The sequence below is a fragment of the Pyxicephalus adspersus genome, chromosome 3 (genome assembly GCF_032062135.1).
Source record: "Pyxicephalus adspersus chromosome 3, UCB_Pads_2.0, whole genome shotgun sequence".
In the NCBI taxonomy this organism is placed as follows: Eukaryota; Metazoa; Chordata; class Amphibia; order Anura; family Pyxicephalidae; genus Pyxicephalus; species Pyxicephalus adspersus.
The window spans coordinates 100103284-100115729 of NC_092860.1; the positions used below are offsets into that span (position 1 = coordinate 100103284).

The 12446-nt window shown below is 35.7% G+C and overlaps 1 long non-coding RNA gene across 2 annotated transcripts in view; it reads right to left on the reverse strand.

Annotated features, from left to right (window-relative positions):
* Positions 1–12446, reverse strand: part of LOC140326852 (uncharacterized) — a 110290-nt gene that overhangs the window by 64673 nt on the left and 33171 nt on the right. The window contains exon 3 of one of the 2 annotated variants that reach the window (XR_011919934.1): positions 6504–6544. The exons of the other annotated variant lie outside the window; for it this stretch is intronic. This is a non-coding gene — a long non-coding RNA (uncharacterized lncRNA). The remainder of the gene's footprint in view (positions 1–6503; positions 6545–12446) is intronic. 2 annotated transcript variants of the gene reach the window in all.

Below are 12446 nucleotides of genomic sequence, written 5' to 3' on the forward strand. Positions count from 1 at the left end.
TGGAGACAGTTCTGGGAGAACTTCACAATTGATATGCCCACAAAAACTGTCATAATGTAAAGATAGAAGCAGGGTACTGAAATAATATACCAGCGCTCTTTCTGCAATATAGGAAGAGCAGCAACAGGTCGTGAGAACTGGATAAGCATCCCCTGCTGCCTGTTGATGGACATATTGGAAATGGAATGTTTTGAAGACAAGCTGCAAATTTAAGAATAGAAAATATATTGGTTCAAGATAAGCCTGTGGCTTTACACCTAGAAACTTTTTTAATGGTACTTGGAATTTATACATAAAAAAAGGATAACAATATGACCTTTAACCATTGTTATATGTAAAATAATGTTTCTGTCTCAATAAATTATTCATCCTTGATAATAATATGGAGTTTCCTGCGCTGGGTTTTTTGTAGTTATGTGGTCCACTGTGGGTACAGTTGACCTACCAGATGACGAAGATTTTAAAAAGAACAAGATCACAAAGGAAAAAAATGTATGTAGTCATAAGAATCAGAAAACGATTTTATCAACGCTGAAAGCAGTTCTAGATAAGGCAAAGAAACTGACAGGCATAAATAACCAGGTGCACTGGTGCATAGGAATTCCTAATATGTGTATGCTGGGATTATTTCCACTAAATGACCCTTACAATGGTATAAATACAAACAAAGAACATATCTGTCAGACTCCAAATGCTTTAAAGGCCATGGTTTTCTGCTGCAGACAAAAAGGCTTATTCAGAAAGGCAAAGAGAAATATATAAAGTGCACTAACCCTCAGAATCCAGTCAGTGTCTATTTTCACCTATCCCTAGTCAAATTAATGATCTGATGAGGGATATTTTCTTTTCAAATTACCATTAGTATTTGCACTGTTTACCTAATAGGTTAACACAACTTGCTTGATTTGTTCTGGACACAAATCATGGTGAAGTCCTTTTGGTGTAAGATACAATTCTTAGGAGCTAAGTATAGAGGGGGTGACAAGGGTCTTCATATCTGCCCCCTCCCAGGGGAATAGGTACATTAGTTCTTCCTACTTATTTCAAGAGTAAAATGGAAATACCCACAATACAGTGATATTGTCAAAAAGTCCATAAAAACACAAACACATATTCACTAATTAAAAATAAAGATTTTTATCTAGGATTGGTTAATCACCATGGGACTTTAACGGCATTGATTTTGTACAACTCCATACAATAATAACAATTTCATAATTTTTTCAAAAAAATGTACATTAAAAACTGGTTATATTAAAACCAAGAATTGTGTTCAACAAATCAGGTTTTCAATTTTGCAGATAGGCTTTCAGGCTCAAGTTCGACGCATTTCTCAGAACTGTATTTTAATGCTTAACATACAGCAGCTAAAATGGAAAGTCAAGGTCGTGAGGATTAGCGGTGCCTATGAAAAAAATAGATGGCAACTAAGCACCACAACCGATATGTGCAGGAAGGGGATTGGTTCCTTGGTCTCTATGTCCCAGCCGAGGATTGAGTGTGAAGATGGAAGTTTGACTTCCTGATGAAGCGGACTTAGTTCCGAGAAACACGCCGAACTTGTGCCTGAAAGACTATATGCAAAATTACAGACCTGATTTGTTGAACACAATTCTTGGTTTTATTATAATCAAAATTTTTTGAATAAATTATGAAATTGTTATTAATGTATAGATTTGTACAAAATCGATGCCGTTAAAGTCCCATGGTGATTGACCAATCTTAGATAAAAGTCTTTATACTGTAATTAGGGATGTGGCATATGGAAAATCATTCCAAATGAGGAAGTGCCCTTAAAATATTTTATAATAAAAATAAAGTTAATTTATCTTCTCAGAAGTAGATGAAGTTTCTATCATGTCACTCGCTAATGTAAACCCATCGTCAATCACAACAAACTGACACCCAGTGATGTTATTCCATCACATTACAACTGCTAAATGACAGATTGTCTTGTTGCACGTAAAGGTAAATCTGTCCAAAAGGACAGAAAAAAGGTGGTTTTACCTCTTCCCTACTCTATCCAAAATGAGATGTATTATGAGCTTTATGAAAATACAGTCTCCCTGCCATATGGTATTTTTTTAATTCTGAGCCTGTTTTAGTTATTATCATTCAGGTATAGTATTATTATTATTAATAGTAAACAGTATTAATATAGCGCCAACATACTATGCAGCACTGTACATTAAACAGGGGTTGCAAATGACAGATTCAAAAAATTACACAGGAGGAGGGCAGGACCCTGCCCAGAAGTGCTTACAACCCAAGAGATTTCAGATATTGTATGTATGAATACAAGGACCAGGTCAAACTAAAATCTCTTGAATTTCACTCACTTCAAGCCAATATATCCTCACTTTATCCTACTCTACAAGGAAAGACACAATGCAGGTAAAAAATAAGAGAGTTCATATAAACACGTTGACTATGAGTATTTAAATGATCCTATTTACATTTTAAGACAAAACATATACCTGTGATCTGCTGTAATAAATATTGTAATTAAAAATTTGTTACATCACTCCTCCAGGGAATTATTTACAGCTCTAGATCATGGCTCACAAAAAGAAAATTCTAATTTATTTTGCTGATTTAAAGTCAGCAATTAACTGCAAGCAGCAACGTGTAAATGATTCAGAAGCAGAATAGAATGCAGAACAGCTTTTTGTAATCATTTCTCTTTTAATAAAGCAAGCTTATCATTTCCTAAAATCAGTTAAAGTGACCCTAAATAAATTATAGACATTCCTAGGTGAATGCATTAACCATTTTGCAGTTTCATAAGTTTAGTTTAGGTGCATTTCTAGTGCATTTTTCCATTCTCCTCCATATCAGTGATCCCTCATCTGGACTGTTGGAATACTGTGATTTAATGGCAGCTCAAGGCCTTGAACTTAATAAGCCTACATATTCATATTATCGTGTCATCTACATATGTAGTTTTCCCTTTCACCATACCTAGCAAAGCACAATAGAGCTTTTCCAAAACAGAATGGATCTTCATGTCTCTTTCAAAGGGTTGTCAACCTCCATGACTTATTTTAATGAAAAAACTTGGAAAATGTACTGACAGAGCAAAATTTTTAGTGGCAGCCTTAAGTAATACAGACATTTTTATTGCACACTAAAACAATTAATATTTAAACAATGTAAGAGATATGTGAAAGTTAAACACCTTATTTTATACTTCATATCTTAGTGTGGTATGTTTTAATTTATTCTATACCTTGTCAGTTTATCGCACCATTCCAACAAATTATGATAATTGTTGCAAAAGCATATCACTGGGTAATAACAAATGACATCAACTTGAAACCTAAAATTATTTCACACCATCTCATTCTGTTAGGACATAATAACACCACATAAAATTACCAAGCAAAAATAATATTCTGCAGAAGAGTGCAGAGCAGTGCAGACTCTATAACTAGGATGTATAATCTCCCAATACAGTTTAAAGAACAATCAGTTTTCTCATGTGAAGCACTACCAAATATATTCACCAATGTAACAGGGATTGTACAATGCCCCAAAATTAGTATCACTGGCGAACGCATTTTTTGTTGAGTTAGATCTTACACTTGTTTTTTACTAATTTTTGGGTAGTAAATGCAGAAATGACCCCAGTTTTTTGCTATCACATCCAGTTTGTATGATACAGGGTACCGGTTAAGGTAAAAATGTACACTTATAGCTTTCCTAGGGTGTTCAGTGTTAGGACAATCCCGCCAGATGCTCCAACAATAGGCAGCCATCATCCCATCTACCCTGATATCGTCCTTCCATGACCTTCAAATCTTGGTGGAATTGTTCACCTTGCTCATCACTGACTGCACCAAGGTTTTCCGGGAAGTTATAAAGATGGCTATGCAGATAATGTACCTTAATGGTCATATTGCAACCAAGCATTTTGTGGCTCTCCAAAAGTTTCTGGACAATTTCTGTGTAATTATTTGCTTGTGTGTTTCCAAGAAAGTCCTTGACAATGGCTTTGCATGATAACCAAGCATTCTTTTTGACTTCTGACATTATCCTGATGAAATATTTATCTTTGATGAGCTGCCGAATCTGTGGACCATCAAACACACCGACCTTAATTTTTTAAAATGACAGGCTAGGAAATGCCAAAATGAGGTACTTGAAACAGTCTCCTTCAGTTGGCAAAGCTTTAACAAACTGCTTCATCAGACCCAATTTCATGTTCAGATGCGGGAATATAATATTCTTTCTATCAACAAGTGGCTCATGTAGAATGTTTGAATCACCTGGTTTTAGGGCAGATCTTGCGAGCTCTGCTGTCCCACATGCACAGATAACAGGGATATTTGGTTTACCTGCTTTGCTGACCAAGAAGGAAGCATACCATTTTAAGGTCAACACAGATAGCCCAAATGTGTTGGTGACATTGCAACAACTCAACAACTCTCTTTAGGTCTCCATATTCTTCACAAAGAGAAACTGAATGGCCAACTGGGACTTACCCAAATATATTGCCATTGTAAAGGAGGACACACTTTAGGCTCTGCTTTGAGCTATTGATGAATAGTCGCCATTCAGTTGAGTTATAGATTAGAATTCCCAATTCCTCCATTAAATCAGGTATGTTATGACAATACACAAAGCCACTGTCAGTTTTAAAGTACTGCAGAAATGCAATTTCTCTGCATCGAAAGTACGATACCTTCGTTCCTTTTTCAAGTAAGTTTTTCTTATGCAGTCTTGATGCTAGGAGTTCTGAAGCCTTCTACGATAGTCCAAAATCACGTGCCAAATCACTCAACTCATGCTGATCAAATCCCTTACAAACAGAGTCCTCTTCAATTTCAAACTCTTCATTATTGTTGTCACCTAGTTCATCACCATAATCATGTTCTTCAAGAGAGGGTAGTGTAACGAAAACCGGCACTGGCATTTCATCTGAATAAGCCACTGGGCGTATAGCCAATGGTAGACAAGGATACTCTATGTTACATTTATTTTTCTTGTTATATCCTGTAGTTTTCACTATAGAAAAGTAACAGTCACTGAAATAATCTCCTGGCTCTCGCCAAACCATATGTCAAATGGCATCTTATCACGTGTTCCCTTTGTTCACATCCGTAAACCCTCCACACACTGTTTGCACACCTTATGAGGGGCCCAATACTTATCTTGATCACCAAGTTCAACTTTGAAATATGCCAAATAGGCTTGCTCTACAAATGTGCTCATGTTCGCCCTTTGACTGGGAATGGTGAAACTGCCACAGATATAACAAAATGAATCAGGGTTGTTTCAGCACTTACTATGAGAAACAACAGAGCCAGACAATGGTAATTGTAGTGTAGTGTAATGGTAATTACAGTGTAATTACAGTGTAATGGTACATTAGATTGTGAGCCCCTTTGAGGAAGAGCTAGTGACATGACTATGGACTTTGTAAAGTGTTGTGTAATATGTTGGCCCTGTAAAAATACTTTGTAAAATAATAATAATAATAAGTGTAAATACTATGCTACACTGGTGATCAGTATAAGCTCCCTAAGATTGCATCCCCCTTTGTATTAATATTATTTTTATTATTAATATTATTATTAAACAAGATTGATATAGTGCCAACATTTTACGCAGCGCTGTACATTAAATAAGGGTTGCAAATGACAGACTAATACAGACAGTGATACAGGAGGAGAGGACCCTGCCCCGAAGAACTTACAATCTAGTAGGTGGGGGAATTTACACATGTTAGGAGGGGGATATGTAGTGGTGGGAAGTAGTGATGGTTTCAAAAGTATTGGTAGTCATTGTGAAAACCCCAGTTACATTTATGGTCATTATAAATACCCCCAATTTATTGGGCCAGATTTAATAAAGCTCTCCACAACTGGAGGGGATAGACCAACTTTTTAAATGGTTTTCAACATGGGGAACCCTTGAAATAAATAGATACTATGTCCACAGCATACAGTACATTAGCATGGTAGAAGAATGCCACCATTAGGACTGGAAACAACTAATAGCAAATGATTTAAAAAAAAAAAATCCAAGTTTGCTGGATCACCCAGGTCCCCACATGATAGTCTATCTTCTCTAGCCTTGAAGAGCTTTATTAAATCAGGTCCATTGCTGGAAAATGGCCTCCCATTCTGCAATGGCCACCAATCTGATAAGGAGTTCTACCCTAACCATCAATATAACTAACAATATAATTTACACTAAACACCAACTGAATTGTTTAATTTATGATGTCATTGTAGCACGTGATGTTTAAAACAACCACAATGTACCAAATTTACACTGATGTTAATATTAGTTTTGTTATAATAATGATTATCAACATCATTATTATTATTTAGACAAGGAGAAAAGGCAAAATATTTCAGTAAGGACATTTGCATAAACAATATGCTTCGAAGCTAACTCATTTTCATTTTGTCATGCCTGCTTTTTGTCATGTAGTTCAAATAACATGACATTTATTATAGTCTACAAATCTGATTTAACAAAGAAAATTAAATTACCTTGTGTGCTCTTGGGGTGAGGAAGACAGGAAAATGCAGATCTGAAATGAGCATCAAATTTTTTTTCTTATAAAGGTGACCCATAGACATATTGTTTTGAAACAGACCACAAAAACAGTTGATAATATAATATATAACACTAATGATAATTTAATAAAAATAATGTACCTTGTTAACTCCATGCAAAATACAATATAATAGGAGCATAATAGATTGTTTGTTTCTGAAATGAGAGACACTTCTTAAGGATTCGGCGTGACATGACACAGAATCCCTGCTGCGGGAGAGTGTTTTAACTGAAAAGTTTGTCCAAGTGTTGAAATTAGAACTCCAGCTGGGAACCTTCTGGAAAAGGCCAAAGTTGCATATTATATATGCTGAACAAGGCCACTAATGCTTTCACATAATCAATATAATCAGTACGCATGCTGTGAGGAATAAGCTAGCAACAAGATATTGTAGCGTGTAACATCTAACTGCTAACGCTGCGTACTGCATAACAAATCCTAATGTGGTTGACCCAGGCTGTGTGTTGTTTTATTTACACAAATATTTGATTCAAACTTTCTCAATACTAATATATAATGCTAAACAAGTTAAAAGCAAGTTTCTAAAATGAAAGTGCTGATTGCAGTGTAAATCACTGCAAATTAATATTTTAATGCTGAACTCTTACCTAACTTTTAAATTTGCATGGTTGTACTGAAAATTATTTTACTGCACACAATAAGCTGCAGCAACAGCCTCATCCCCTGGCTGATGGCCCTTTCTTACCCAGAATTACTTGTTCAGGGCTGCCCCTTTCATTCAGTGGATTTCAATTTTTTTTCAGTTGTAGCCCTATTCTCACCCACTCTGCAGGCTACTGATGTATATGGAAGAACAGGAGCAGAGCCTTTATCTGTGGAAACAAGATGAAATCTCTCATAAGCGCAGTGCCTCCACTCAATTGGGTCTTGTGAGTACATACATGTATATACTTCAGACTGATAGTACTTTCAGTCTGAAGTATATACATGCAACAGAATCTGAATCTCTCACTCTCCAGACCATGTCCTTCTCAAGAGCTTACCCAAGAATCCCTGCCCCAGGCTAGGTCAGTACTGATGACCTCATCCCCAAAGTGCCGAGGGCACAGCAGCCATCTTGCAACATGGCAAAACACACACTGCAGTAATTATCATAGAATACATTCATGCATAAACAGGCAGTGAAATTACTACATTGCTACACAATCATGGAGGATTAGCATCATATGGGCATTTGGGCAATTTCCAGTTTAAGAGCCCTATGTACAGCACCCCATGGGATCCTCCTATCAGGTATTATGTGCTTTGCATGGCGAGAAAAACAAAAGGATGTCAGTGGATCTACATTATGTAACAAAATCAGAAAATGTTTATTTGCTAATTTTATTAGGGCGCACTGAGGAATCAGGGGAGGCTAAATAGAAGCAGATGAAACGTTGGCATTAGTTTTTAAAGACCTCCTTTATTGAAACAGTTTTGCCTATTTAGAAACCATGTCAACTAAACAAAATAATAAACAGTAAATTAAAAAAAAAACACACAGGTCAATGAAAAAAAGAAATACATACTGGAGTATATTTGTTTATTATACTAGAGTATATTTGCCATATTGGATTAGGTCTTGTATATATGGAGCAGGATAATGGCGGACATACCAAGCTTCAGAAATTGCAGATTGTAAACAATATTTTCCTTTTGTGGACACCTGTGGACATTTGCAGTTAAATTCAGCAATGCTATGGAGACATTACTTTAACTGATATTGCATATCCAAGGGTTATTTTATTTTCTGGAACAACTTCATAACAAGAGATCAAGCTTGATCACCATGGCCATTATCATTGAAACTACCATTCTGATATGTCCATGGCAATACAGACAAAAAAGACAAAACAAATACAGTACCAAATATATAGGGCATCATGTCATACCCATTCTGTTCTTTATTGTCAAATGAGGAAAATTTTAAGGATTATGAGGACTTTTCTGGTTTATTTGTAAATGGGCTTTAGAATAAGTTTTGTTCGTCAGCGCTTAGTAAGGTACTGTAAATACCCACATTGCATTTGTTGGTGATTGAATTATAGTTTATGGTTCATTGTAATGAAATAAACATTTTTCATGGTAATGAAAGACACAGAATTGTTCAAATCTGTCAAATAAATTAACAGTTTAAAATCTCTCCAACAGAATCACAAGACACACAAGTATAATAACCACTGGTGTATGTTTCTAAATGAAAGCCACAATGCTTGCTTTGAAGACATAACATGTCAAACTATTTCCATTTAAACTTGTATGGTAAAGCCAAACTCCAGTGTAAATTGGAAATGACGCACAATAAAGAAAGTAAGTACTCTTTGACTAACTGACCCGAAAAATCATGTAAAATGTTGGATCTGATTTCATTCTGAATTATATCCTTGTTTTGGGGTCAGTGACACAAAATGTAGGGAACCCAGAGGTTCAAATAGAAACAATTATAATAGGAAAGTCATTAATGGTAGCAAGTGGCTACTTTGTTTCTTTAAAATCTCTACAATTTATATAGTTTATCTGGAGAAAAGAATAACATTCAGAGAAAACAGAATTGATTTGTTTATGCTATGTCAGTTTTTCCATCTAAAACAAAACAAAAAAAATTATAATATCACCCCAAGAACTACAGGCCTGCATTTAGATATTGATTCATACCTATTTAAAAATCTGATTTATTTTATATTTATCATCTTTATTTATTTTCAATTTTATATTTATCATCTATATTTATCATCTCCCCTGTGTTTTTCTCATCTATAACACATTAAGACATTAAAATGCTAAACCATAACTTTGTTCCCTGATAACTGTAATAATTCCTTTTCTAGCACAAAGTCCTATTTGTCTTGGCTCTTCCATTGAATAATTCTCCTTACTATCTTTCAGATCCCACACAAATCAAAATGTCTGCTTCTAAAGTTTCCCTTTTCCAGTAATAAGCTTTCACCTTAAGGATCTTGCACACGCCTCTTCCACACTCTTGCATTCCTTTCTACCCTCTGTTTAGAGTTATCAATCCATAAAACCACAAAGACCCACAGTACTTGTATATTTTACGGAAGCATATAATACACAACAGCTGTCCAAGCCATAGTAAACATCATATTATGTACCATTGTTTTAAAAAAGACACAGTAAGAATTGCTCTGTAATAGAATTGTATTGTATTTGGTACCCTTCAACCTATATTCCTAGTAAAACAAATTCAATTTATGAGAATGAGACAGATTATCACTTTAAATGGTCTCAGAATTAAGAAGTGATCAGGTTTCTTTTTGTTGCAGGACTACTTTAGAACAATCTAGAGGAGAAATAGTAAATCAAGTTATCACTTTGTAGTAAAGCTGTTGCACAGTCCATCCAACTGCACCTGTTTAGCATTGACTTTCATCATTGAATTATAAGGACAAGGTCATGGCCTTACCCAAATCGAAACAACTTTTCAACATACCCTGTGCCACAGTTAAATTTTGAGTGTTATCCACTGGCAAGGTCAAACACCTAATAAAGCTCTGATGACTACTCTTTGCAGAAAGGGGAATCCAAGTAGGCAACTCCTCTGACAGCTGCCAAATTTCACCTCAATGCAGCCCCAAGAGGTGTTCAGGTCACATCTCCCATATTGTAACATCCATTTCAGGCTAACATTTGATACAGTACCTCATTACCTGCATAATTAACATAACAACCACTTAGCAATTCAAAAATCAGGAAGTTTTCCCTAACACCATGTGTATTGAAATGTAGTACCCTGCACCTCACATTGGATTTTTTAAAGCTTCCCAAGGCTGGAGAAGATACACTTCCATCAGTAAATCTAGGTGATCCAACAAACCTGGAATGGATTTCTTCACAGCAGATGTTTTGAATCCTAGACCAGATCCGATTGATGTTTGCTGGATCACCCAGCTTCACTAATAAAAGTGTATCCTCTCCAGCCTTGGAGAGCTTTTGTAAATCAGCTCCATTGGCTCTGATAAAACTCTCCAAGGCTGTCATCGAAGAACCTGGGTGATCTAGCAAACCTGGATTGTAAAACATTAAAAAAAATTGCCTAATACTGATAGCAAATGATTTTTAGGAAATCCATTCCAGATTTGCTGAATCACACAGGTTATTCTATGATAGTCTATTTTTCCATTCTTAGAGAGCTTTGATAAATCAGGTTCATGGTGTGCCAGAGCATCAGACACTGCCCCTGATTCATCAAGCAGAATCGGATTAACGCTCGCGCATTCGCATTAGCGATCCGGAATCGTACGCGGTCGCGCTATTCAGCAACGGAAAAACGCGGTAATCCGCGATCGATGGCCGCGCGTACGTTCGCGCTTCCAGCGAGCGCGGATTTCATTGATGAATCAGGGGCACTATGTTAAACATCTAACAATCTTAACATATGCAATGCAGTGGAGCGCATAACTACAATGGTCTGCTGCATGCATTTTGTCGCTTTTTGTTCATTGCCAAATTCAATGTATGATTGGGGGCCACTGCAAGAGCCATATAAACATACCTGTTATAGTGCAAAGAAAGCCTAAAGGATTTTTCCCAAAAGCACTTGACCTTCCACCTTGAATTCCACACCTTACCTTTCTAAGATTGTATACTTGTATGTGCACACATCTTGCTCTCATTGAACCATGTATTGCAATATTATTAAAAGTGTTTTGTGACACATTTATATTGGAAGCACTTTTGTTTGGATTTTTACTTTGCTAGTAAAACTTACTCTGTACAGCTCTATGGGAAATGACTGCAATACATAAATGATTCATAATTTTATTGTTCCCATAGATTGTTTGGTTGTAAGAAACTTCCATATCACAAGAAGATGTCATGATAAAACTCCTAATCCTGTTTTTTAGTTACTGTAGAAAAGAATCAGTTCTTTACCCTGTTTTACAAACAGTCACTTTTTCTCTCCAAAATAAGATGTTAAGTTGATATCCATGTACAGCAACGTGAAAATAGGCATACAGAGTGCAGACCTTTTGTTTATTGATATCCCTTGCTGTTTTTCTCATTTCTGCTTATATGTAAATGGTCCTCCTAGGATGTGTTTGGATGTCGATCAGACAGAATTTTATGCCAAAAGTGTAGTATATTCCTAACGATCTACAAATAGTTGTATTGGGATAAACATAGCAGGATGTTATTTTAATCAAAGGGATATCTCTCTAAGAAGTTGTAAAATTGTGTGCTTTAGCTCTATGTGTCTTAGCATGCCAAAAATAACATTTAACAGCATATGTCAGCTCATAATAAACTTATATTATGCAGGGATGCAGTAAACATGTTGTAAATGGTTCTGCTGCCACTTGGGAATAGAGCAATATGTCCCAATCTGATTCCTTGCTTGGCAGAAAAGGAGCTAGAAAACTTTCACATGTTATATTGCAACTTGACAACATGCACAAAACAGCTTAAAATTGTTCTGAGATCCATGCAAAACTATACATCTCCTGACATTTCAATTGTGAGTGTTCAGCAAAATTGTAATAGTATATCCATAATTTATCTCATGCCATTGTCAGCTCACCACAGCATGTCACGGAAGGAGATTTTAATCTTGGAAATACATATTTATTGTGGATTAAAAGTGAGGATTTATTGTGTTAGCTTGAACACACTGAAGAGTGAATACGGTATTTTTGTGAGTGTATTCATTTGTATGCTCTCATGTTTTTTTATTATTTTACAATGCGGTAAAGAAAATAGATTTTACCATAACATGTGACATTCCATGCAGCAAATGTTTAAAATGATGTTTTATGGCCATAAAACTTCAATCTGGACATGGGCAATAGATAATGTATTAGGAAGCAATCTGACCACCAGACAATATTCCTGTTTTCTGATGCTTGTATCTATAATA